Genomic DNA, 24,374 nt, shown 5'->3' with positions numbered 1-24,374 from the left:
CAAAGGATTATAAGTCATTCTATTATAAAGACACATGCACACCTATGTTCACGTATGGCACTGTTTACAATAGCAAAGTCCTGGAACCAACCCAAATGCCCATCAATGATAGACTGGACAGGGAAAATGTGGCACATATACACCATGGAAAACTATGCATCCATCAAAAATGGTGAGTTTGTGTCCTTTGTAGGGATATGGATGAATCTGGAAATCATCATTCTCAGCAAACTGACACAAGAACAGAAAATCAAACACCACATGTTCTCACTCATAGGCAGGTGTTGAACAATGAGAACACATGGACACAGGGAGGTGTGCATCACACACTGGGGTCTGTTGTCGGGGGAATAGGGGAGTGACAGCAGGGAATAGGAAGGTTGGTGAGGGAAAACATGGGGAGAAATGCCACATATAGGTGATGGGGGGATGGAGGCAGCAAACCACATTGCCATGTAGGTACCTATGCAACAATCCTGCATGTTCTGCACTTGTACCCCAGAACTTAAAGTGCAATTATATATATGTATATGTATATATATATATAATTTTAAGATTCATGGCGTAAAAAAAATAGATCCTATTTTTTAGAGCAGTTTTAGTTTCATGGCAAAACAGAATGGAAAGTTCTTGCATGCCCTCTGCCCCCACACATGTATAGCTTCCCCCACTATTAACATCCTGCACTATAGAGGTACATTTGTTACTGTTAATCAACCTACACTGACATATAGGCATCACCCAAAGTTCATAATTCCATTAACTTTCACTCTTTGTGTTGTACATTTTATGGGTTTTCAAATGTATAATGACATGTTTCCATCACTGTATTATCACATAGAATAGTTTTACTGCCCTAAAAATTCTCCATGCCCCTCCTGTTCATCTCTCTCTCACCCTACTCCCTGGAAACCCATGTTATTTTTACTGTCTTCATAGTTTTGCCTTTTCCGGAATGTCATATAGTTGGAATCCTTGTAGAAATTCAAAAATAATTCCTCTCACAGTAAGATATAAGAACATAAAAGTTCCGATTAATATAATTGATTCTAGTCTTTACAGTGAATTCTTTGTGATTACTAAGGAAATTCAATGTCCTACCTAGACCATGTCTGTGTCTTACCAGAAGCTCATGGACAACTTGGTGAGAGCCACTGCCCCATGCAAGGCAGGCAGGGAAGTGGGGGTGGAGAAGACACTGGTGTGTTGGATAGGGGATCTATCAAGGGACCTGAAGAGTATATGTTCTCAGTTCTTTCAATGTGATTTGTGATGAAAATAGTAACACGTGCCTATTGATCTCCAAAGTAACATACTACAATGGTATACAAAGTAAGTACTTACATGCTTTTATCCCCCAGAAATGACCACTGTTAACAGTTAATGTGTATCCTTCCATACTACAGATGGGTTCATACTACCCTTATTATTTTGCAACATACTCATTTTATTGAAGAGCATATCATGGTCTGCTTTCTGTGTCAATTCCTAAAAATCTCATCTTTTTAAAGAAAAATTTATTTAATCTTCTATTGATGGTAACTAGGGTTATTTTCAAATATTTGCTGTGAAGCACCAGCAGTAAAGGTTCTCATGCCTCTTTGCACGTTTGATTACTTCCTTGAGAGAAATTCCTAGCAGTCAAATTTTCAGATTAAAAGATAAGCATGTTTAATTTTTCCTTTTTTTATTTGTGTGTTTAAAATTTTTATATGTGTTGCCAAATTATACTCTTACCAGAAGTATATGGGAATACACTCTTCTACATCCAAGTCAAGATAAAGATTAACCTTTCATCTTTGCCAACTTTTTAAGTAAAACAAGGCTTTAGTTTTAACTTTTTAGTTCAGATATTAATGACGTTTAATTTTTATTTCAGTGCTGGGTTATATGAGTATATTTAGTTTGTGAAAACTTAGTGAGCTACATATTTGTGACATGCATATTTTATTGGGATAAGTATTATATATTGGCCTTTGCACAGGGATGAAGGGGATTTCTTTCTTTTTTGAGAAAGGATTTTACTATGCCACTCAGGCTGGAGTGCAGCGGCACAATCCTAGCTCACTGCAGCCCCAACGTCTCAGGCTCAATCCTCCCACCTCACCCTCCTGAGTAGATGGGCCTGCAGGCATGCACCACCATGCCCAGTTAATTTTTAAATTTTTGATGGAAACAGACTCTCCCTATGTTGTCTAGGCTAGTCTTGAACTCCTGAGCTCAAGAAATATTCCTGCTTCAGCTTCCCAAAGTGCTAGGATTACAGGTGTGAACCACTGCACCCAGCGAAGATTTCTTGTATATCTGTGTGGGAAGTAAAAAAGTTCCTCTTCAAAGTTTCCTTTCTTGTTAAAGAATAAGTTTGCTAATAATTTTGTTTAGCCCTATCCTATGTAGCTGTTAGACATGCGATGCTTACAGGCACGTAGTACATTCTATGTCCTTGTACTTTAACCAAAATACGTGTGCTGGACGTGCTCACAGGCATATCCCAGCTCTCCATTGCTTTTACGTGTTTAGAAAAATTTTAAATTATTAGCCAATCAGGTTTTAGTTTAGATTATGAGGTCTGGCTCCAGATAACTGAGATCAGACAGAGCAGTAAGGTCAACCCCAAATGCATAAGGAATAAATATATCTGTTTTCCTTTGTTAATTGTACTCTCATGGCAAGATGGCTAGTGAGAGTACCCTTCCTGCAGTCCAGGAAGTAAAAATTGCATTGCTGAAAGATCCTTTGTCTCAGTGCTAATTTTTCTTTGTGGCACCAGGCATCCGTTTCCAACAATCTGTTAGCTGCTTAGGGTTGCAAATAACAGAAAAGCCTAAGTCAAGTATGTATAGATATATTCATATTCTCATATAACGTGAATTCTCTAACTAGGATGCACAGGGTTGATGAATTCTGCAGATCAGTGCATCCTCAGTCATCCTCAGTGCTTTGACTTAGCTCCCCTCATTCGTGCTGCAGCAACTCCATGCCTCACACGGAAATGCCACCATATCCAGTGGGAGGAGAGAGACCATTAGTTTCTACCTATCTTTATCCTGTATCCAAGGAAAATTTTTTCTGATACTTCTCTCCTCTTGCTAAGGCTTGCTCGCACATCTCATTGGTCAAAATTCTATTATGTGTCCATACTTCCATTAGTCAATGGCAAGAGGAACGAGAACAACATGACTGATCCTCTGTGGCTGCAGCAAGGCCTGCCTCCCCTGCCATGCTTGGCTGGGTGGATGAAATCAGCAGTGTTTGCTGGAGTTGGAGTATGTATAGGAAAGCAATGGGAGATCTAATGGGAGAGGCAGAGGGGAGAGGATTGGGACAGACCTGGGTTGCCAGTTCAGATGGACTTGAAGGGAGATAGCACAGACTGAGAGAGCTGTTGGAAAGCCACTTCATAGTCTGCAGAAGGTTGGTGAAAACCCAGGATTCATTGAGCCCCTTCTCAGTGTCAGATAATGTGCTTGGTGTTTGTGGATACAGTGAGGACCAAAGCAGACTTCATGGACATTGCAACCAGCATCTTAACTTGATGACACTATGACTCCATTGCATTGGGGGGCATGAAAAATGATATTAATAGTGGCTAATAGGCTGGGCATGGTGGGTCACACCAGTAATCCCAGCACTTTAAGAGGTTGAGGCAGGCAGATCATGAGGTCAGGAGTTTAAGACCAGCCTGGCCAACATGGTGAAACCCCATCTCTACTAAAAATACAAAAATTAGCAGGTGTGGTGGCATGCACTTATAATCCCAGCTACTCAGGAACCTGAGGTAGGAGAATTGCTTGAACCCTGGAGGTGGAGGTTGCAGTGAGCCGAAATCCCGCCGCTGCACTCCAGCCTGGGCAACAGAGTGAGACTCCATCTCGAGAAAAAAAATAGTGGCTAATAGCTATTGAGAGTTTCCTACAGGGGAGCATTGTTTTAAGTACTTTAATGTATTAACTCATTTGGTGCTCACAGTAACTTTAGGAATTAGGCATTATCATTCCTGTTTTAAAGGTGAGCAGACTGAATCAGAGAGAGGAAGTATAATCACATGTCCTAGATCAAAGGGCCGGTAAATAGGGAGCTAGGAATTGAGCTCGGGCAGTGGGACTTTTGAGTTCATGTTCCTAAGTGATCTATTGTGTTGCTCATGAAACCTACACATTAGCAGCTAGAATGTTAGTAATATGAACGGTGGTCTCGAGTGGAAGCAGTACCAATAGAAAAGGGGGTAGCTGTGATTATATTCCTATCAGACAATTACTGAGTGCTTACCATCTGACGGCAAATGCATTAAATGCTATTTATACACATCATCTCACTTAATTCTCACAAGTCTGTAAAATAAGTACCCTATGCCACCTGTGAGGAAACTGTGGCTTGGAGAAGTTAAGTCACTTACCAAAGGTCAAAATTGTATTTGAATCTGGGTCTTTAAGACCCCAAAGCCTATGGAATTGGTTAATTCCACTATATTGGCATGAAAGTTATTTTCCAAATAGAAGGAATTCTGAAAAGGAAGACTAAAGGACATAAAGGTGTCTTAATGTTCGTTTTTTATTGAAGAACTTCAAGAAAACCAAATTTCAAATGTTCTATTGCACTCTGGCTGGTCTGACTGTCCTTCATATAGGCCATGGTACACTGCTCAGACATGATACTTTCTTTTTTTTGTTTTGAGATGAAATTTCACTCTGTTGTCCAGGCTGGAATGGAGTGGTACGACCTTGGCTCACTGCAACCTCTGCTTCCTGGGTTCAAGTGATTCTTGTGCCTCAGCCTTCTGAGTAGCTAGAATTACAGGCACCCACCACCACACCTGGCTAATTTTTGTATTTTTAGTAGAGATGAGGTTTCACCATATTGGCCAGGCTGGTCTCCAACTCCTGACCTTAGGTGATCTGCCTGCCTCACCCTCCCAAGGTGTTGGGATTACAGGTGTGAGCCACCACACCCAGCCAGATATGATACTTAGGATATCTCAAATTGTTTTTTCCCAAGTAACCTAAACCTGGAATTTAGAAATGCTTTTCCAAACGTTTTTCTATTTAAAAAGTTATGAATGTTAGTTAACATTTTATCATGCATTTACAGTCTTTCTGTAATACATTTGTGTATATAATAGGCATCTTGTATTTACTCATTTTTCTTTAGATGAACGCAAATCAGTTTTAATTTGTATAACCAACCAGCCATTCCATTGTTGACTCTTCTCACAAATGAAGAGCTCCACCTCACCCCACGCCCATTTAACTCTGGTCTCCTTACAGGAGGGAGGCTTACTGCCCTGCAGAGTTAGGGAGCAAAAATTACCTTGAATAAGCCCGTCCAACCCACAGCCCAGGGGCCACATGTGGCCCAGGATGGCTTCGAATGCTGCCCAATACAACCTAAATTTGCAAACTTTCTTAACACATCATGGGAATTTTTTTTGCAATTTTTTCAGCTCGCCAGCTATCATTAATATGAGTGTATCTTATGCGTGGCCCAAGACAATCTTGTTCTTCCAGTGTGGCCTAGGGAAGCTAAAAATTTGGACACCCACGATCTAGAGGGTTTTATTCTTTTATTTTTCAGTTTCCAGGGAGATTCCCTCAAGTCCTCCTCCAGATGTTAATGTGGTACATGTGGCATTGGAGTCTTAGCTTTTCAAATCTTTTCTTTACTAGAATGACTGGGTGGAGCAAAGGAAATTCTTACAAGGTATTATGGTTTCTTTCTCATCTAAGCTGAATTGAATCCAGACAATATCATCAGTGACCAAAGTCACTGCCATCTGTCAACTGCGAGAGGCTCAAACAAGTGGTCTCCCTCTGCTCCCAGTGACCAGGTAACTTGCATCTCAAAAACCAACACATTCCACCTGGAACTTATTGGCAGACTCAAAAGAGAATCCGAAAATGGAATCAGCCACAGAGATGGAACACACTGCTTTTTCTTAGAGCTGGTATCTCCTGGGTTCAGGCTCGTGGCATATGGGTTGAACAAGTCAATAAAGTTTTCAAATGGTATAGGCCAACTGAACACACTTTTCTAAAGCACAATCTTCTACCAAAATTGGAAAGGAAAAAAAACCACAAACCAGCTCACTTCTCTGGTGTGCCATATAAAACACTAATAAAATTGCCTGCCATGAAGATATTTGAATTTAAATTGTTGTCAGGTCTGAGTAGGGTTAGCTGCTTGAGAGATAATCAGCATTCTAACAAAGTGCAAACATTATATACAAAGGACTAACACTATAATTAGTAAACACAGGTGGAACAACTTCTTGCTTCCTCTTCCTCAGATATATAGAGATTACCGGGGGAATAAGAATGACAGGATGGAAAAAAAAAAAAAAAAAAAAGAAAACATGTAAGGAAATAACTTTATAAATAGTCAGAATACAGTATAGGTTTGCATCAGAATGACAAAAATAAATGCACATCTCTTTAAATATTATTTTATTTTGTAATATTTTATATACATGTAAGTATATATGTGTATAAAGTTTTATTTATCACTTGTTAGGATTTACATAGCATTTTCTCTCATATGCTCTTCAAATAACAATATACAATTCATTTCCAACATAAACCATTAGTTCTGTCATAACAATATTAAAGAAAGAGTGAACAGTTTAGGTGGGTCAGGGAAATGGGAAGACTATATTTAAAGAGTAGTCTGAAGTATCTCTGGGGAGGTTGAACAGGTAGAGATTTTAGAAGGAATATTTGTCCTGTCCTCGACCAGGGCCTTCGATACATACATTTTTCTCTGGAGTTTTCAGCATCAAATGTAGGGAGTTTATGAGAAAATTCGCAAGCCTCGACATCAGACAGCCCTGTATTTAACTCCTGGCTCTGCTACTTACTAGCTGTATGACTTTAGGCAAATTACTTTAACTCATTGAACTTCAGTTTCTTCATCTATAAAATAAGAGTTGTTAACACCATCTTGGCAAGCTATTGTCAGGATCAAATAAGATAACGGTATTCAAGCACATAGAGCATGCGGAATGCTTCACCGTTGTGCGCGATGGCTCATGCCTGTAATCCCAGCACTTTGGGATGCCAAGCTGGGCGGATCACTTGAGGTCAGGAGTTTGTGACCAGCCTGGCCAACATGGTAAAACCTTATCTCTATTAAAAATACAAAAAAATTAGCCAGGCATGGTCGCACATTCCTGTAATTCCAGCCACTTGGGAGGTGAGGCAGGAGAATCACTTGAACCCGGGGTTGGGGGGTGTGGAGGTTGCAGTAAGCTGAGATTGTGCCACTGCACTCCAGCCTGGGCTACAGAGCAACACTTCATCTAAAAAAAAACAAACAAAAAAGCAAAACAAAAAAAAAAAAGGAATGCTTCACCAATGCGGTTTCATTTCCTCTTGCCTGTCTGTAGGTGTAGGAATCAGTGTCATTCAGGTTACCAGATAGGTTTCTGAGAGACAAGACAGCCGTTAACATACTGAAATCTGGTCTTTTCTACCTTGCACTCCTTTTTCTCTTCCTTTTTATTTTTCATCATCATAATAGTATGATTACATGGCCCTCATGGAAGATCTGATTCATTTTCAATGTTCCTTTTCTCTAACCCGAGAGTAATACTTACGGTATTTACTTCTGGTAAAGGCACATTTTCTTAATTGTTAAAATAAATTTATAATTCAACTACACAAAGCTTAATTTTTCTACCTCAGTGAGAGCATGTGAAGGATAAAAGAACACGGAAGGCTTGCTTTGAGGTTATTTAGGGTCAGTTAGGAATTGTGCTTATTTGTTTCTAAATCTATATCCTGATCTATCCCAAAGTGATTGAGATTCACACAGATTCTAACTCTGCTTCCAAATTACCAATTGTGTTGGTCTGGATTGGGATAATTCACTCCTACCTCATTGCTTCAGCGTTGTGCCATCATGGACTCCGGAGTATACGAGTTTGTCAATGGCCAGATGAGTCTACTTTTTTTATATCTTTTATGGTGCCAGCTACACATTGGGGCATCCAGGAAGCAGTTGGTAAATTCTGAATGAGCAAATGATGAATAAATACTTTTAGAATAGTATTTCTTAAATTTTTGAAACTTATGCTATTTTTTTTTTTTTTTTTTTTTTTTTTGAGAAAAAGAGTTGTGCTCTGTCACCCAAGGTGGAATGCAGTGGCATGATCTTGGCTCACTGCAACCTCCGCTTCCCAGGTTCAAGCAATTCTTCTGCTTCAGCCTCCCCAGTAGCTGGGATTACAGATATGCATGTACCACCACACTCAGCTAACTTTTTTGTTTTTAGTAGAAACAGGATTTCAGTCAGGGTGTAGTGGCTCACACCTGTAATCCTAGCGCTTTGGGAGGCTGAGGTGGGCATTTGCCTGAGCTCAGGAGTTCGAGACCAGTCTGGACAACATGGTGAAACCCTGTCTCTACTAAAAATTTAAAAATTTGCTGGTGTGGTGGCAGGTTCCTGTAATCCCAGCTACTGGGGAGGCTGAGGTAGGAGGATTCTTGAACCTAGGAAGCAGAGGTCACAGTGAGCTGAGATCACACCACTGCACTCCAGCCTGGGCAACAGAGCAAGACTCTGTCTCAAAATAAATAAATAAAATAAATTTAAAAAGAAACAGGGTTTCACCGTGGTAGCCAGGCTGGTCTCAAACTCCTGACCTCAAGTGATCCACCTGCCTCAGTCTCCCAAAATGCTGGGATTCCAGGTGTGAGCCACCATGCTCAGCTGAAAATCATGCTATCTTTTGATCAACAGCTCCCACCCCCAAAATGTGATACTCTTCTAAAGGGTCCCATTCTAATGATGATGAATTGTATTCTCCACCAGTTAAAACTTTCTAGTCCCCCCCACCCTAATTACACACTAAAAAAATACTACTGGACATGCTCTCTTCCACTCAAGGTTCTGCTATTTACCCCATTTCCAAGAGTATCTGCACCATTTTAGATCAGAGGCCCCAGAAAGGCAGGGACATTCCTATTTAAACATCTGCCATGCACAGACATATTAGGTACCAAATAACTGCTTTTGATAATGACACAAAGTGACAGCTTTGGGAAAGCTTTAGGGCCCTACCATCACTGATTACATTCAGCCATTCAAAACTGGATTTAAATCCAGACCTCCCAAGAAGAGTCCCCATAGCTTAGTCTGAGATGGAATGCATGGCATTCTTCAACCTCTCTGCCTTAAATATCTGTCCAGATTATGCCCTTGCATGTGTTTTTGAAGTAAAAAAGAAAATCGTATCCTCTCCTAAAACTTTTCCTGACTCAGGCATTTAATATTATTAATGAAGACTGAATGGCTGCAGTTTAATTATTTTAATGCTTCCAGCTCAAACTGTAGAAGTCCAGGAACCAAATGTTTGGCCCATCGTAGCTAAAAGCCTGTCTATACTTTCCTTGTGTATGACTGTAAAATAAAAAACAAGGAAAGTGGCTTGTAATTGTATAGCAACCAAACACATGGTTTTTCCCTTTCCTTTGGGATGAAAATGCCTTCCTGTAGAAACTAAGGTTATGCCCCTACTTGTGAAGCCCAAGGAGGGACACTTTGATGTGAAAGAGGATCCTGGCCAAGTAACGGATGCAGAAACCAGTGTGGGAATAGGAGGAGCCTCCAGAAACAGGAAAAGGCATTGTCCCAGGGAGGGGTTATTTCACCCCACTCTGTCGTCATTTGGGCTGTCTGGTTTATTTCCTCCCCCAGGTTGGTGTGAGTTGGAAGGACAGTCCTTTGTTAATGAGGTCAAGAACAACCGACCATTTTGTGAGCTGGTTAGGGCTGCACTTTCAGATTTCAGATTTTATAAAAAGTGACTGAGAAAAAAAATTAATCTGGGCTTCATCTAAGCAACACCAAGGCAACTGGTTAGGAAGTGAGAAGTCCAATCAATTGGTGTGGCTAAGCAACATCAAACACCTTGGTTTTTCCAAGGAAATATTTCAACTGGCCAACAGTTCAGGCTTTACACAGATATAAGACTGAAATCCTGCCTGCAGCCAGGTTCCCTAAATAAAACTTGCTAAAATTAAAAAGATGATTTTTTTTTTAAAAAGAGTTTCATGGCTGGGCGCGGTGGCTTAAGCCTGTAATCCTAGCACTTTGGGAGGCCGAGGTGGGTGGATCACAAGGTCGAGAGATCGAGACCAACCTGGTCAACATGGTGAAACCCCGTCTCAACTAAAAATACAAAAAAAATTAGCTGGGCATGGTGGCGTGTGCCTATAATCCCAGCTACTCAGGAGGCTGAGGCAGGAGAATTGCCTGAACCCGGGAGGTGGAGGTTGCGGTGAGCTGAGATGGCGCCATTGCACTCCAGCCTGGGTAACAAGAGCAAAACTCCATCTCAAAAAAAAAAAAAAAAGTTTCATGTCTGTCACAAAGGAATAGCTGCTGGTCAAAGCACTGATAAACACAAAGCAATGTGTAGAGCTGGGAAAATCCCTGGGCTTGTTTTCTAGAACGGCATTAGCAGTGCCCCCGTGTGGGTTCCATCTTTCTTGGGGCTTGCTCAGCACACACTGGTGTGTGCCCTGCAGCTCCTGGGGTAATACTGATGCACATATTCTGGCAGAATCTCCAGCCAAACCTCTGTCAGCTGGGAGCAGTATGGGAAAGAGTGGCCAAGGCTGGTTCCATCTGGCACAGGCTCGAGGCCTCTGGCTGCATTATTTTCATTGTACTCAGCACTGAGTGCTTCAGAACACTTGAAAATGCTTTGTCTTTATTAGTTTTCATAACAGTCCATGCTGTAGGACATCTTAATCTTAGATTTCCCACTTTAGCGTTCAAGAAGCTGGTGATCAGAAGGCTTAATGGACTTGTCCATCATTACCTAGAAAATGAGTATTTGACCCAGGATTAGACTATATAAATATGGGTCTCTAATGGCTGTATAGTCCACAAATAGAGCGTTGCCATTTTCTCTCAGAACCTAAGGGAATAATTTTCTCATCTCATAGGACTCCTGTCTCCTCCCAGGGCCCAGCGAAGCCCCTGCCAGTCTTACCTAAGGACATGAGCTTGGTCTGAACTGCTGGAGGCATTCTCTTAACTGAGGTTGGGCTCAGCTCAGCTCCTCATTCTATGTCACACAAAAGACCCATGAGGGTTTCAGATGAGCTGGATTTTTTTTTTTTCAAATCTGCAATACTAGTACATAAAAACAAAACCTTAGGGAGCATAAACTGCATAAGCCAAAGTTAATCTTATAAAGCAATTCAATTTGATATGGCAAAATATGAGTCACCTTCCGTGTGCAAGACCCAAGACTGAATAAAATCAGTCCTGATGCTCCAGGAGTTCAGAGCCTTCTGAGGTAGACAAATGCACACACACTCATTTGTACTACAGGGCTGACTGCATAATTGCTACACAAGAAGTAGAAACTAAATGTTAGGTGGGCCCAGAAGAGGAAGGAGACACTGATTTTGACCAGGGATGTATGGAAGGTTTCTCTGAGGAGATGGGAGGGGCCCTTGACAAGTCAGACTTGCAAAAGCAGAAACAGAGGTCCCGAGCAGTGTGATCTGCCCAAGCTCAAAATGCATTTCTTCTATCACACCAAACAGCTTCAGAACCATTATCTGAATGTTACCAGGGAGACATGGTGTATTGTGAAATTGAGATGATTTTTATTCTCAGCTCTATTTTGCTAAAAAATTCCAGGAATAAGGCAGTGGCAGAGTGACCCATTTTTCTCATTTTGCATAAATTTATATTTAAATTCTCACTATTGGGGACTTTCATAATAATGAGATTTATCCAGAGCCTTGCATCAGTGTTAAAGAAGGGCGTTCATTCATTCAGAGGAAAATTTTCAAAAAGATCAACCATGCATTGAAATCCATTTATGTTTTCTATGTTTCTAACTGGCATTTCTTGAAATATTTGCTAATTGCTAAATTATTTTAGCAATTAAATCCCCTGGTTTTTCTACTTATTTGAGTTAGTACCAAGTGAATAGATAAGGCGAAATCTATTTCCTCCATGGAAATAGATTAAGAGGTTATAAACATAGGATTAGAGTTAACTATAGTATTAAGCAGGAGAAACTGGTCATAATATATGACAATGAGTTTTTTTCCATGTTCAAAAATAGCATACTTGTCAAAGCACCCAGGCATTACGCTGAGAGATGCCTCATAGTTTCTATTAATATCTCCCCTTTAAAAGTAGTTTTCTGAGAAATGTCTAATACAAAAAATTTGTTGTGCTTAGACAGATATAAGTGTTCTTTGTTTTAAGATCTCTACTTGTGTGGAAATTTCTGCTTATAACTAGTACTTTGAGGCTGGGTGTGGTGGTTCATGCCTGTAATCCCAGCACTTTGGGAGGCTGAGGCAGGCAGATCACTTGAGGTCAAGAGTTTGAGACCAGTCTGGCCAACGTGATGAAACCCCCATCTCTACTAAAAATACAAAAAAAACCACAGCTACTGTGGTGATGTGCACCTGTGGTCCCAGCTACTTGGGAGGCTGAGGCAGGAGAATCGCTTGAACCCTGGAGGCAGAGGTTGCAGTGAGCCAAGGTTGTACCACTGCACTCCAGCCTGGGCAACAGAGCGAGACTCTGTTTCAAAAAACAAAACAAAACAAAAACCCAAAAAATAAAAATACCAGTACTTTGAGGTAAGATATTGGGTACATGTGATTCTGACAGAAAGACTATCTATTTAATTTTGTCCAAAAAGCTTAAGTTACCTGATGATACATAGTATTGTGTACAGCATTTTTCAGCTGAGATCTATACAACCCTAAGGTTATGAATTCAGGCCGGGCTCTGTGCTCATGCCTATAATCCCAGCACTTTGGGAGGCCAAGGTGGGAGGATCACTTGAGCCCAGGAGTTCGAGATAAGCTTGAGCAACATAGTAGGACCCTGTCTCAAAAATTTTTAAATTAATAAATAAACTTAATGAATCCAGTCATTTGATTAATCATTACTGAATACATATGACACACCAGGCGTTGTACTACATTCTGGTGCTTGCTTTAAAGAAGCCTACAGTTTTTATAGAGTTTAGACAATCACTAAACATACAAACGACACTCACTGAGTGTGATGAAAACCCTATTTTCTTGAATAGAAATCACACAGGTTATAAAATACATATTTTAAAAAATCACTTAGAAAAACTGTGGCCAATTAAACTATGATGTGGTATTGATTATAAGACTCATCCCAACTTCAGAGATGTTAAAATGTAAAAAAAAAAAGTGTATATCAGAATCAGTGAAATGCAGTACTCTCAAGGAAAAACACAGCGGGCTGCATTAGACTATCACAGGGAGATCTTTAAATAGGGATGACCTCTGCCCTGACATACATTTTAGCTCATACCTGAATAATAAGAAGTTGGTCCTACTTCAGCCCAGGAGGAATGTTCCAGGCAGCAACAAGAGCCTCAGGACAGAGGCATGTTTGGGGTGCCTAAATTATGCTTCACAGGTTTCATAGCAGTTGTCTTGGGGTTTCTTCCAAACCACCACTGTTTTATTATAGAATTCTAAACCATTGAGGCATCTCCCTTTCCACATGGTCCTCTGCAGCTGTTGTAGCTTTTCTGCTGTTGTGTGTTCTGTTTTCAGGCGGCTCACTGGCCCATCCCCTCTCAAGACTGCTGCTCTGGGGACCACCTCTCTGCTCTCCATCGCCACCGCTCTAGCCTGTGGCCTGCTCCTGGTTGAAGAAGCCATCCTCTCAATAAAAATGAATACCACTCTGAAAATCTTGGGTGGTCCAACCTGATATTTTCGCATAGTGGCCACAGATATTTTAGGCCCCCAAGAGGTAGTCTTACTCTTTCAATTTTACTGGCTCCACTGTTTGAGGAACTTGGAATAATTTCTCCAGGGGCTGGTCTGGAGGTACTATTGAATAACATCACAGTGTTTTTCTTCCTCCCCACTAAGGGCCAGCTGATGTCTCAAGACTAGACATAAAGCTTTTGGCGCTCAACTCACTCAGAATGAGAGCCCTGCTTTCCCTCAGCACTCCTGCCCTTCGAGGGTGGGGCCAAACATTTTCTTTCTTTGTTACTGGAGACTTTTGATCTTGGTTTTCGATATTTGTCATTGCCAGGAGAATTAGGACCCTGTGTCTTGGCAAATTGTAAGACCACTGTGGATTTGGGGTTGTCTCATTTCCCCATTCCTCCCTTCACAAGAAGAGAGAAAGAGAGAGAACACCCAAACCCTGCATCACCGCTCACTCACCTGTCCACAGCCTGTGGAACAGCCGTTCGGGCAGCTGTCACAAGCTGTTCACACAGCTTTTCTGAGAGATTGGCAGTCTCCATGAGGAAGTGCTTATAACTCCCTGCTACGGTTCGAATGTGTCCTCCAAAGTTTATGTGTTGGAAACTTAATACTCAATACAACAGTGTTGACAGGTGGGGCATATAAGAGGTGATTGGATCACAAGCCTCTGCCCTCATGAATGGATTAGCGTTACTGAAAGAGCGGGACTGTTATGCAAGCAAGTTTAGCCCCCTTCCTGTGTGCTCTCTCTCTCTCTGTCTCTTTCTCTCTGAAAAAGAGTGGGAGTTAGATGCTTTTTTTCAAAGAACTCCTTATACTATCTCCACCAATTTCTTTACATCCTATTCTAACCCCTCACATTCCATTCCTCCCTAATCCACTTTACTATAGTTTTCATTTTCACCAAGATTTATAGTGACACCAGCTAGTCAAACACGATGACTAACATTCTTTGTGATTTCATCTTACTGACCAATTGGCATGTGCTTAACCACTCTTCCACTGTTAAAAGACACTTGGCTTCCCTGATACCATGTTCTTCGGATTTTTTCCCCATGTCATTAGCTTTTGTTTCACTCCTTTTGGGTTTTCTTTGCTCAACTCCTAAATTTTTGAGTATTCTATAGGCTTGATTTTGGTTTCTCTGTTTTCTGTCTTTATCCTCATTCTAGGGAATCTCATTTCTTCTCTTTATAAACCACCAGAATTATGATAATTTCCAAATTTATTTCACTAGCCCCACCAAGATCTAAACTTATATATCCAACCTCCTCGATATGAAATTTGATGATTAATAATCATTTGAAACCAGAATTCTTGATTCCCCTCGCAAATCTGTTCTTGTCTTTATTATTTCAGTAGATGGCATATCTACTTAGTTGTTCAAGCTAAAAACCTAGAAGTCATTCTCGATTTTTTCTTTTCTGTCACCCCGTGTCCATCCATCAGCAAGTCCAGTCAGTTCACCCTCTAAAATGGATCTCAAATCTGTTTATTCCTTTTATTCTTTACCTTTACCCTCTTAGTCCAAATCACTGGCTGCAGTAATTATCTAACTGGCATCCATGCTTTCATGTTTGCCCCATACAACCCATCCTCTACACAGCATTCAGGGTGATTTTTTTTTTTTTAAATGTAACTCAGGCCATGTCTATTCTCTGTCATTTAAGTTAAACAAAATTCAGCTTCCTTACTTCATTTGATTTGGTCTCATCACACAAGCTTTATCCATTTAAGATTTTGTTTCTTTGTTATCAGGTGTAAAGATAGATCCGTTTATTTTTTAAAGGCAGATACATTTACCTTTTCAAATAGATCCCTTTACTTTTAGTTAAACTCCAATTTTCCTGGCAAACGAACACCGCTTTTTCTCTTTGGGAACTGGTTGTGGGCAGATATAAGGGACTGATAAGATGACCAGACATGTAGTAGAGAACCCCAGTGTCATTGCATGAATGCCAGCCTTCCCCACGTTCATGGCTGAGCCTAGTTAAAACTACAGGGGAATTAAAGTTTACTTCAGTGCACCAGCCATTTTTTGGGGGGGTTATTATTGGGGGGAGTGTCATATTACTATCATCTGCCTCTTCTGCACTTATTTTGCAAAGTTTATGGTGCTTTCTTCTAAGCCTCTGTAAAAATTTGTTCTCATAATTTCTGTGTGTGAAATGTGAACCCAAAGGTATCTGAGACAGGCCTCAATCAATTTAGAAAGTTTTTTGTGCCAAGGTTAAGGACACACCCATGACACAGCGTTAGGAGGTCCTGACCACATGTGCCCAAGGTGGTCAGAATACAGCTTGCTTTTACACATTTTAGGGAGACATAATACATCAATCAATACATGTAAGATTTATAGGAGTTCAATATGGAAAGACAGGACAACTTAAAGTGGGGACTTCCAGGTCATAGGTAGATTTAAAAATTTTCTGATTGGCAATTGGTTGAAAGAGTTATTATCAGTAGAAAACAATGTCTGGGTTGTGATAAGGGGTTATGGAGTCCAGGGTTTCAGTATGAGGTTGAAGCCTCCACGTAGCAAGTTTCAAAAGAGAATAGATGGCAAATGTTTCTTATCAGACTTAGGGTTTGTGTTGATGTTAAATGCTGGTCAGCTTTTCCTGAATTCCAAAAGGGAGGAGGGCATAATAAGTCATGTCCAATCTGCCATTATGGCCTGAACCAGTCTTTCAGGCTAACTTTGGAGTTCCCTGGCCAAGAGTGGGGCCATAGAATTTTATTTTTGGTTTACAGAAATCATCTGGGAAAATGTATTAAAAATAACAAAACAAGCATTTTGCGTTTGTCTTTAAAGGATAGCCCATGCGTTGTGGCTCATACCTGTAATCCCAACATTTAGGGAGGCCAAGGTGGGGGGAACACTTGAGGACAGGAGTTCAAGACCTTCCTGGGCAACAGAGCACGCTCTCATCTCCAGAAAAACCAAAAATAAAAAAAAATTAGCCAGGCATGGCAGCACGTGCCTGTAGTCCCACATCCTTGGGAGGCTGAGGTGGGAAGATCTCTTGAGCCTAGGAGTTCAAGGTTGCAATGAGCTATGATGGCACCATTGCACTCCAGCCTGGATGACAGACAAGAAAGAAAGAACAAAAGAAAGAATGAATGAACAAAAGAAAGAAGGGAGGGAGGGAGAGAGGGAGGGAGGGAAGGAGGAAGGAAGGAAGGAAGGAAGGAAGGAAGGAAGGAAGGAAGGAAGGAAGGAAGGGGCCATATTTCATTTGACAAAGACTCCTTTATTGACCAAATGTAGTCAGGCTCCTCTGAGCCCTCCTTTTCCCTAGCCTTTATCTTTGGCCCCATCGTTGGCTTGCCATGTCTAGTTTTAGCAAAGGATGCTGCCTAGCCAGTTTATAGAGAATCCTACCACCTTTGATATCTAATCAGGTTCTCCTCCCTACCCTTGATGTCTAATCAAATTCCTCTCTCCCAATATCCTTGATACTTAACCAAGGCCCTCTTAGTATTTTTATTTATTTATTTATTTATTTTGAGATGGAGTCTTGCTCCATTGTCCAGGCTGGAGTGCAGTGGCATGATCTTGGCTCACTGTAACCTCCACCTCCCAGGTTCAAGAACTTCTACTGTCTCACCCTCCCAGGTAGCTGGGATTACAGGTGCCTGCCACCACGGCTCTACTAATATTTGTATTTTTAGTAGAGACAAAGTTTCACCTTCTTGGTCAGGCTGGTCTTGAACTCCTGACCTCAGGTGATCCACCTGCCTCAGCCCGCAAAGTGCTGAGATTACAGATGTGAGCCACCATGCCTGGCCCCCTCTTACTATGTTTCTATCTAATGACTCCCTCATCATGCCCCTTGGGTATATATTTCACTTATCCCTGTTGTATTTATTTATTTATTTATTTATTTATTTATTTATTTATTTATTTTTGAGATAAGGTCTCAGTCTGTCACCTAGGCTGATATGCCTGTTGTATTTAGAATTGAGTTCAATCTGTCTCCTCTATTGCAGTAGTCTTGAGTGAGTTTTCTTGCCATTCAGTGCAAAATTTTTCTTCAGTGTATTGATTCTAAGCACCTCTTTTTCACTTTTAAATTATCATTAATTCTCTCCTGATCCCCCACAGTGTAAATCTTCTCTTCTCACTATGTTCTGACACATTAATTATTTAAGCAAGTTTGTTATTAGTTTTAAAATCATGACATCTATCTATTCTTTGACCTCTGCTCTTTAGAGCTGCTTCACAGCTGTAATCCTAATATTTCTTTCACCTTGCAATTTGGGAATTCTTTTTGCCTTTCTCTTATGTAAGATTCCTCTATTTAGTTCCCCTGTCTTCCTCTTTTTAATTTTTTAAAACACATTTTTGGGGTACAGGTGAAATTTTGTTACATGTTATGTAATGCATAGTTATCAAATCAGGGTGTTTAGGATGCCCATCACCTGAGTACAATGCATTGTTTGTTAACTATAGTAACCCTACTGTGGTGTCAAACATTGATTTATCTTTTCTATTTAACTGCATGTTTGTACCCTTAATCTGTTTCTCTTCATCTGTCTCCCTCCCCCAACCTCCCTTCCCAATCTCCATGATCCATTTTTACAGTCTGCCTCCATGTGATCAAATTTATTAGCTTCCACATGTAAGTAAGAACATACAACATTTATCTTTTTGTGCCAGGCTTATTTTACTTAATATAATGACCATTTGTGTTGCTGCAAACGATATGATTTCATATTTTTATCACCAAATTGTATTCCATTATGTATATTTACCACATTTTCTTTACCTGTTTATCCATTGGTGGATATTTAGGTTTGTTTCATATATTTGCTACTGTGAATAGTGCTGCAACAAAAATGCAAATGCTTTGCATTCCTTGGAACTATTGGTTTCTTTTGGGTAGATAGTAGTGGGGCTGCTGGATGGAATTCTGTTTTTAGCTTTTTGAGAAATCTCCATACTGTTTTTCAGAGTGGCTGCACCAGTTTACATTCCCAGCAACAGAGTACACAAACTTCCGTTTTCCCCACATCCTCACCAACATCCATTATTTTTTGTTTCTCTCTCTCCCTCTCTCCCTCTCTCTCTCTCTCTCTATATATATATATATATGTATATATATATATATATATATATATATATATACATATATATGTGTATATATATATACACACACACATATACATATATACATAATATATACATACATATTTATATACATGTATACATATGTGTATATATGTATACATAATTGCACTTTAGGTTCTGGGGTACACTTGAAGAACATGCAGCATTGTTGCATAGGTACATGCATGGCAATGTGGATTGCTGCCTCAATCCCCATCACCTATATCTGGCATCTCTCCCCATGTTATCCCTCCTCAACCCCCTACCCCCTGCTGTCCCTTCCCTAGCTCCCCCCAACAGATCCCAGTGTGTGATGCTTCCCTCCCTGTGTCCAAGTGTTCTCATTGTTCAAAACCCGCCTATGAGTGAGAACATGTGGTATTTGATTTTCTGTTCTTGTGTCAGTTTGCTGAGAATGATGATTTCCAGGTTCATCCATGTTCCTACAAAGGACACAAACACATCGTTTTTTATGGTCGCATAGTATTCCATGGTGTATATGTGCCAGATTTTTTCTGTCCAGCCTATCATCAATGGGCATTTTGGTTGGTTCCAGGTCTTTGTTATTGTAAACAGTGCCACAATGAACATTGGTGTGCCTGTGTCTTTATAATAGAATGATTTATAATCCTTTGGATATGTATGTCCAGTAATGGGATTGCTGGGTCAAATGGAATTTTTCTTTCTAGGTCCTTGAGGAATCACCACACTGTCTTCCACAATGGTTGAACTAATTTACACTCCCATCAACAGTGTGAAAGTGTTCCTGTTTCTCCACATCCTCTCCAGCATCTGTTGTCTCCAGATTTTTTAATGACTGCCATTCTAACTGGCATGGGATGGTATCTCAATGTGGTTTTGATTTGAATTTCTCTAATGGCCAATGATGATGAGCATTTTTTCCTGTTTCTTGTCCTCATGTATGTCTTCTTTTGAAAAGTGTCTGTTCCTATCCTTTGCCCACTTTTGAATGGGTTTGTTTTTTTCTTGTAAATCTGTTTTAGATCTTTGTAGATTCTGGATATTAGCCCTTTGTCAGATGGGTAGATTGCAAAAATTTTTTTCCCATTCTCTTGGTTGCCAGTTCCTCTAACGGTTGTTTCTTTTGCTGTGCAGAAGCTCTGGAGTTCAATTAGATTCCATGTCTATTTTGGCTTTTGTTGCCATTGCTTTTGGTGTTTTAGTCATGAAGTCCTTGCCTATGCCTACATCCTGAATGGTTTTGCCTAGGTTTTCTTCTAGGGTTTTTATAGTGTTAGGTCTTCTGTTTAAGTCTTTAACGCATCTGGAGTTAATTTTAGTGTAAGGTGTCAGGAAGGGGTCCAGCTTCTGCTTTCTCTGCACATGGCTAGCCAGTTTTCCCAACATCATTTATTCAACAGGGAATCCTTTCCCCATTGCTTGTTTTTGTCAGGTTTGTCAAAGATCAGATGGTTGTAGATGTGTGGCGTTGCCTCTGAGGCCTCTGTTCTGTTCCATTGGTCTATATCTCTTTTTGTTTTTTGTATTTGTTTGAGATAGGATCTCCTTCTCTTACCCAGGCTAGAGTGCAGTGGTGTGATCTTAGCTTACTGCAACCTCAGCCTCCTGGGCTCAAGTGGTACTTCCACATCAGCCTCCTGAATGTCTGTGACTATAGGTGCATGCCACCATGCCTGATTAATTTTTGTTATTTTGTAGAGATGGCGTTTCCCTATATTGCCCAGACTGGTCTTGAACTCCTGGGCTCAGGTAATCCTACTGCCTTACCTTAGCCTCCCCAGGGAATGTGTTCTCTTTTCAGATCAACAAGGGACGTAGTTTTGAGGGCAAGAACTTCCTAGCACCATGCCCCCCTCCCATCTTTCTCCATCTGGGAGATTTAATGGTTTGTGTTTAAATTTCACAGGCATGGGAAGAAACTAGGAGTCAGTTACTCCAGTGGAAGTTCTAATGAACTCCTTTCATTGGCCTGGTGTCTTAGACAAGGTGGGGGTTCCTCCCAGCAAGGAGGTAGCCTAGTCACAGTCTTCCAGCAGAGGCATTGCTGAGCTGCCATGGGCTCTGCCCGGCTGCTATGTCAACTTCCTTGCAGTTTTGTTTATAGAGGTATAATTAGAAATGCCTCAGTAATGACAGACTGTCTCTGTAATGGTGGACTGCCTTGGTAATGGCGGATTGCCTCAGTAATGGCGGACTGCTTCAGTAATGGCGTATTGCCTTGATAATGGTGCACTGCCTCAGTAATGGAGGACTGCCTTGGTAGTGGTGGACTGCCTCAGTAATGGCGGACGCCTACCCACTTTTGGTTTCCATTTGCATGGAATATTTTCTTTCATCCCTTTACTTTCAGTCTATGGTAAGATGGTAAGATGAATTCCTCAAAAGCAGCATATAGCTGAATCACTTAAAAAATATCAATTCAAGCATTCTTTATCTTTTAAGTGGAGAATTGAATCCATTTATATTCAAGGTTATTATTGATATGTAAGGCTTTGTTCTTGTCACATTGCTAATTGTTTTCTGGTTTTCAGTATATTCTTTGTTCATTTTTTTTCTTCTTATTGTGTGTCATTGTGGTTTGGTGGGTTTCTTTAGTGGTACCATTTGAATCCTTTCTCCTCCTCCATCGTGTGATTGCTTTGCCAGTGAGTTTTACAGTTTGATGTGTATTCATGGTGGTGGATGACATTCTTTTGCTTCCAGGTTTAGGGTGGCCTTGAGCATTTCTTGTATAGCTGGTCTAGTGGTAATGAATTCCCTCAGCATTTGCTTGTCTGGGAAAGACTTTATTTCTTCTTTACTTATGAAGGATAATTTTGCTGGATGTAATATTCTTGGCTAGCAGTTTTTTTGTTTGTTTGTTTGTTGTTGTTGTTTTTTCACTTTGAATGTATCTTCCCATTCTCTTCTGGCCTTTAAGGTTTCTGGTGACAAATCCACTATTGGTCTGATGGAGTTTTCTTTATAGGTGACTAGATACGTTTGCTGTTTTTAGAATTTGCTCTTTATCTTTGACATTAGGCAGTCTGACTATACTGTGCCATGGAGAAGAATTTTTTGTATTGTATCATCCTGGGATTGCTGAATTTTCTGTATCTGAATGTCTAAAACTCTTGCTAGACTTGGGAAGTTGTCATCTATTATCTTGCTAGATTTTCTATTTCTTTCATTTTTTATTTGCCTTTGGGGATATCAGTAATTTGTAGATTTGATCTCTTTACATGTCCCAAATGTCACATAAGCTTTACTCATTATTTTAATTTTCTTCATTTTTATCTAACTGGATTATTTCAAAATACCTGTCTTCAATTTTTGATATTCTTTATTTTGCTCAATCTAGTCAATTGATGAAGTTTTAAAATGTGTTCTGTATTTTATTCAATGAATTATTCACTTTTAGAATTTCTGTTTGGTTCTTTTTAAAAATGTCTATGTCTTTAGTAAATTTCTGATTCATATTCTGAACCGTTTATCTGACTTCTCCAAGAATTCTCTTGTATCTAAATAAGCTTCTTTGAAATCAGTATTTTGAATTCTTTATTCGGAATTGTATAAATTTATTTATTTTTGCAATGTTACTCTATTGCCCAGGCTGGAGTGCAGTGGTGTGATCTCATCTCATGGCAACCTCTCCCTCCTGGGTTCAAGCAATTCTTCCTTCCTCTGCCTCCCAGGTAGCTGGGATTACAGGCACCTGGAACCATGCCCAGCTACTTTTTTTTTTTTTTTTTTTTTTTTTTTTTTTTTTTTTAGTAGAGATGGAGTTTCACCATGTTGGCCAGGCTGGTCTCAGACTTCTGACCTCAAGTGATCATGAGGCATGAGCCCCAAGCCTGGCCTATACATTTCTTTTTGATTGGGATATGTTGCAGAATAATTATGTTCCTCGTGAGGTTTCATATTTCCTTGCTTTTTTATGTTGACATTTGTGTATCTGGTGTAACTGTTGCTTCTTCCAATATTTTGAAATTACTTTCTTAGGGAAGGACTTTCTCCTGAAGGTATATGTAATGTTGTTGATTGGGTAGGGCATTTTGGCTTTTCTTTCTGGAGCATGCAGTATTGTAATTTCTGCATGACTTCTCTGGCTATAAACAGTATCAGTGATATCTATGATTTACTCAGTGGCTAAAGATGTGGTTATTATTTGAGACTGTGGTGAAGTTTGCTGTGGAGTAGGATGCTATGGGCCAGTCACCAGGTCTCAGTGGTGGCAGCAGTGAGCTTAGCCTGCCTGTTCTTTGGCTTCAAGGCATCTTGTGCTGGCACCAGTGTTACTGGGTCCAGGAGGGTTGATCCTTGGGCCTCCAGGTGTCTTGGTTGGGTGCTGGTAGTGCCACTGGGTGGCTGGACATGTGGGCAAGTTCTTGGGCCATTGGAAGCTGGTGTGATATGGGTGATGGCAATGCCAGTGATGGAGCAACCCCATGTGGCCTGTACTCCAATTGGCAGTGGCTGTGACAGGTTGAGTGCCAGCTGTAGTGGTATTGGCAAGTTGTTTTGGCTCAACCTTAGACCCTGTGAGGAGTGTTCAAGTGCCAACGAGGTGGATTGCACTGGATAATTTCCAGGCTTCTGGACAGCATGCTTGAGTAGTTGGGGGAGGAGACTATGATGGGAGACTTGTACACATGCCCCCAGTAGTACATTCAGGTGCTGACTGTGATGGCCAGGGGTGGGGGTGATCTCCAGGTCACCAGGGTAATACTTAAGTGGGGGCAGCAGTTGCTGTACTGTGGGTTTGTCACCAGGGAGGGTGGGGCCTCTCGCAGCTGGAGCAGTATAGGCAGGTAGCTGTGGAGAGTGGTTTGCTCATATCTTAGTTTCATAGCAGCCTGCAGAGCAGTAGTGGGGTTTGTCCTCAAAGTACATGAAAATACCTGTGCTTCCCCTCTCCCTCCTTGGCCTGGTGGTGCAGGGACAGGGTCATCCCCAGCCCTAAGCCATTATGCAGACCTTTGAAGGATAGGTTCTCTGTGCTATGGCCTTGCCACTGGGGAGGGCAGGGTCCTTCTCAGCTGAAGCAGCACAAGCAGGTAGCTGTGGATAGATTGGTCATCATGCATTGGTCTCACTGCAGCCTACAGCAGCAGCAATGGGATTTGTCTTAGGGATGCATGAGAGTGCTCAGCCTCCCCTTTATCCTTGGCCTGGTGGTGGCAGTGGCACCATTAGTCCTGGCCCTAGATCAGGATGCAGACCTTTAGAGGCTAGACTCTCAGAATGGCACCAGCAGTGGGCCTGCCACTGGGGAGAGTGGGGCCCTTCTCAGCTGGAGCAGTGCAGGCGGAAGCTATGATGAGTGGTTAGCCTTGGTCCCACTGCAGCACACAGCTGCCATGACCCCCTCCTTGGGTTTGATTTTTTGCTAGAATGGCTCAAAGAACTCAGGGAAACACTTTATTTACTATTGCTGAGTTATTCTAAGAGGCTACAACTCAGGAGCAGCCAGATGGAAGTGATGCATAGGGCAAAATATAGGGGAAGAGGTGCCGAGCTTCCATGCCTTTTTTGGATTCACTATACTCTACATG

At 40.9% G+C, this 24,374-nt stretch overlaps 1 long non-coding RNA gene and 1 pseudogene across 3 annotated transcripts in view; both read left to right on the top strand.

Moving 5' to 3' along the window:
- Window positions 1–24,374, top strand: part of LOC101030116 (uncharacterized) — a 215,409-nt gene that overhangs the window by 57,700 nt on the left and 133,335 nt on the right. The window lies entirely within an intron of this gene.
- Window positions 9,501–22,580, top strand: LOC141579945 (uncharacterized; annotated as a pseudogene).

Source organism: Saimiri boliviensis, chromosome 3 (assembly GCF_048565385.1).
Source record: "Saimiri boliviensis isolate mSaiBol1 chromosome 3, mSaiBol1.pri, whole genome shotgun sequence".
NCBI lineage: Eukaryota > Metazoa > Chordata > Mammalia > Primates > Cebidae > Saimiri > Saimiri boliviensis.
Note: the sequence above shows the minus strand (reverse complement) of the source record. Positions and strands in the feature narration are given on the sequence as shown.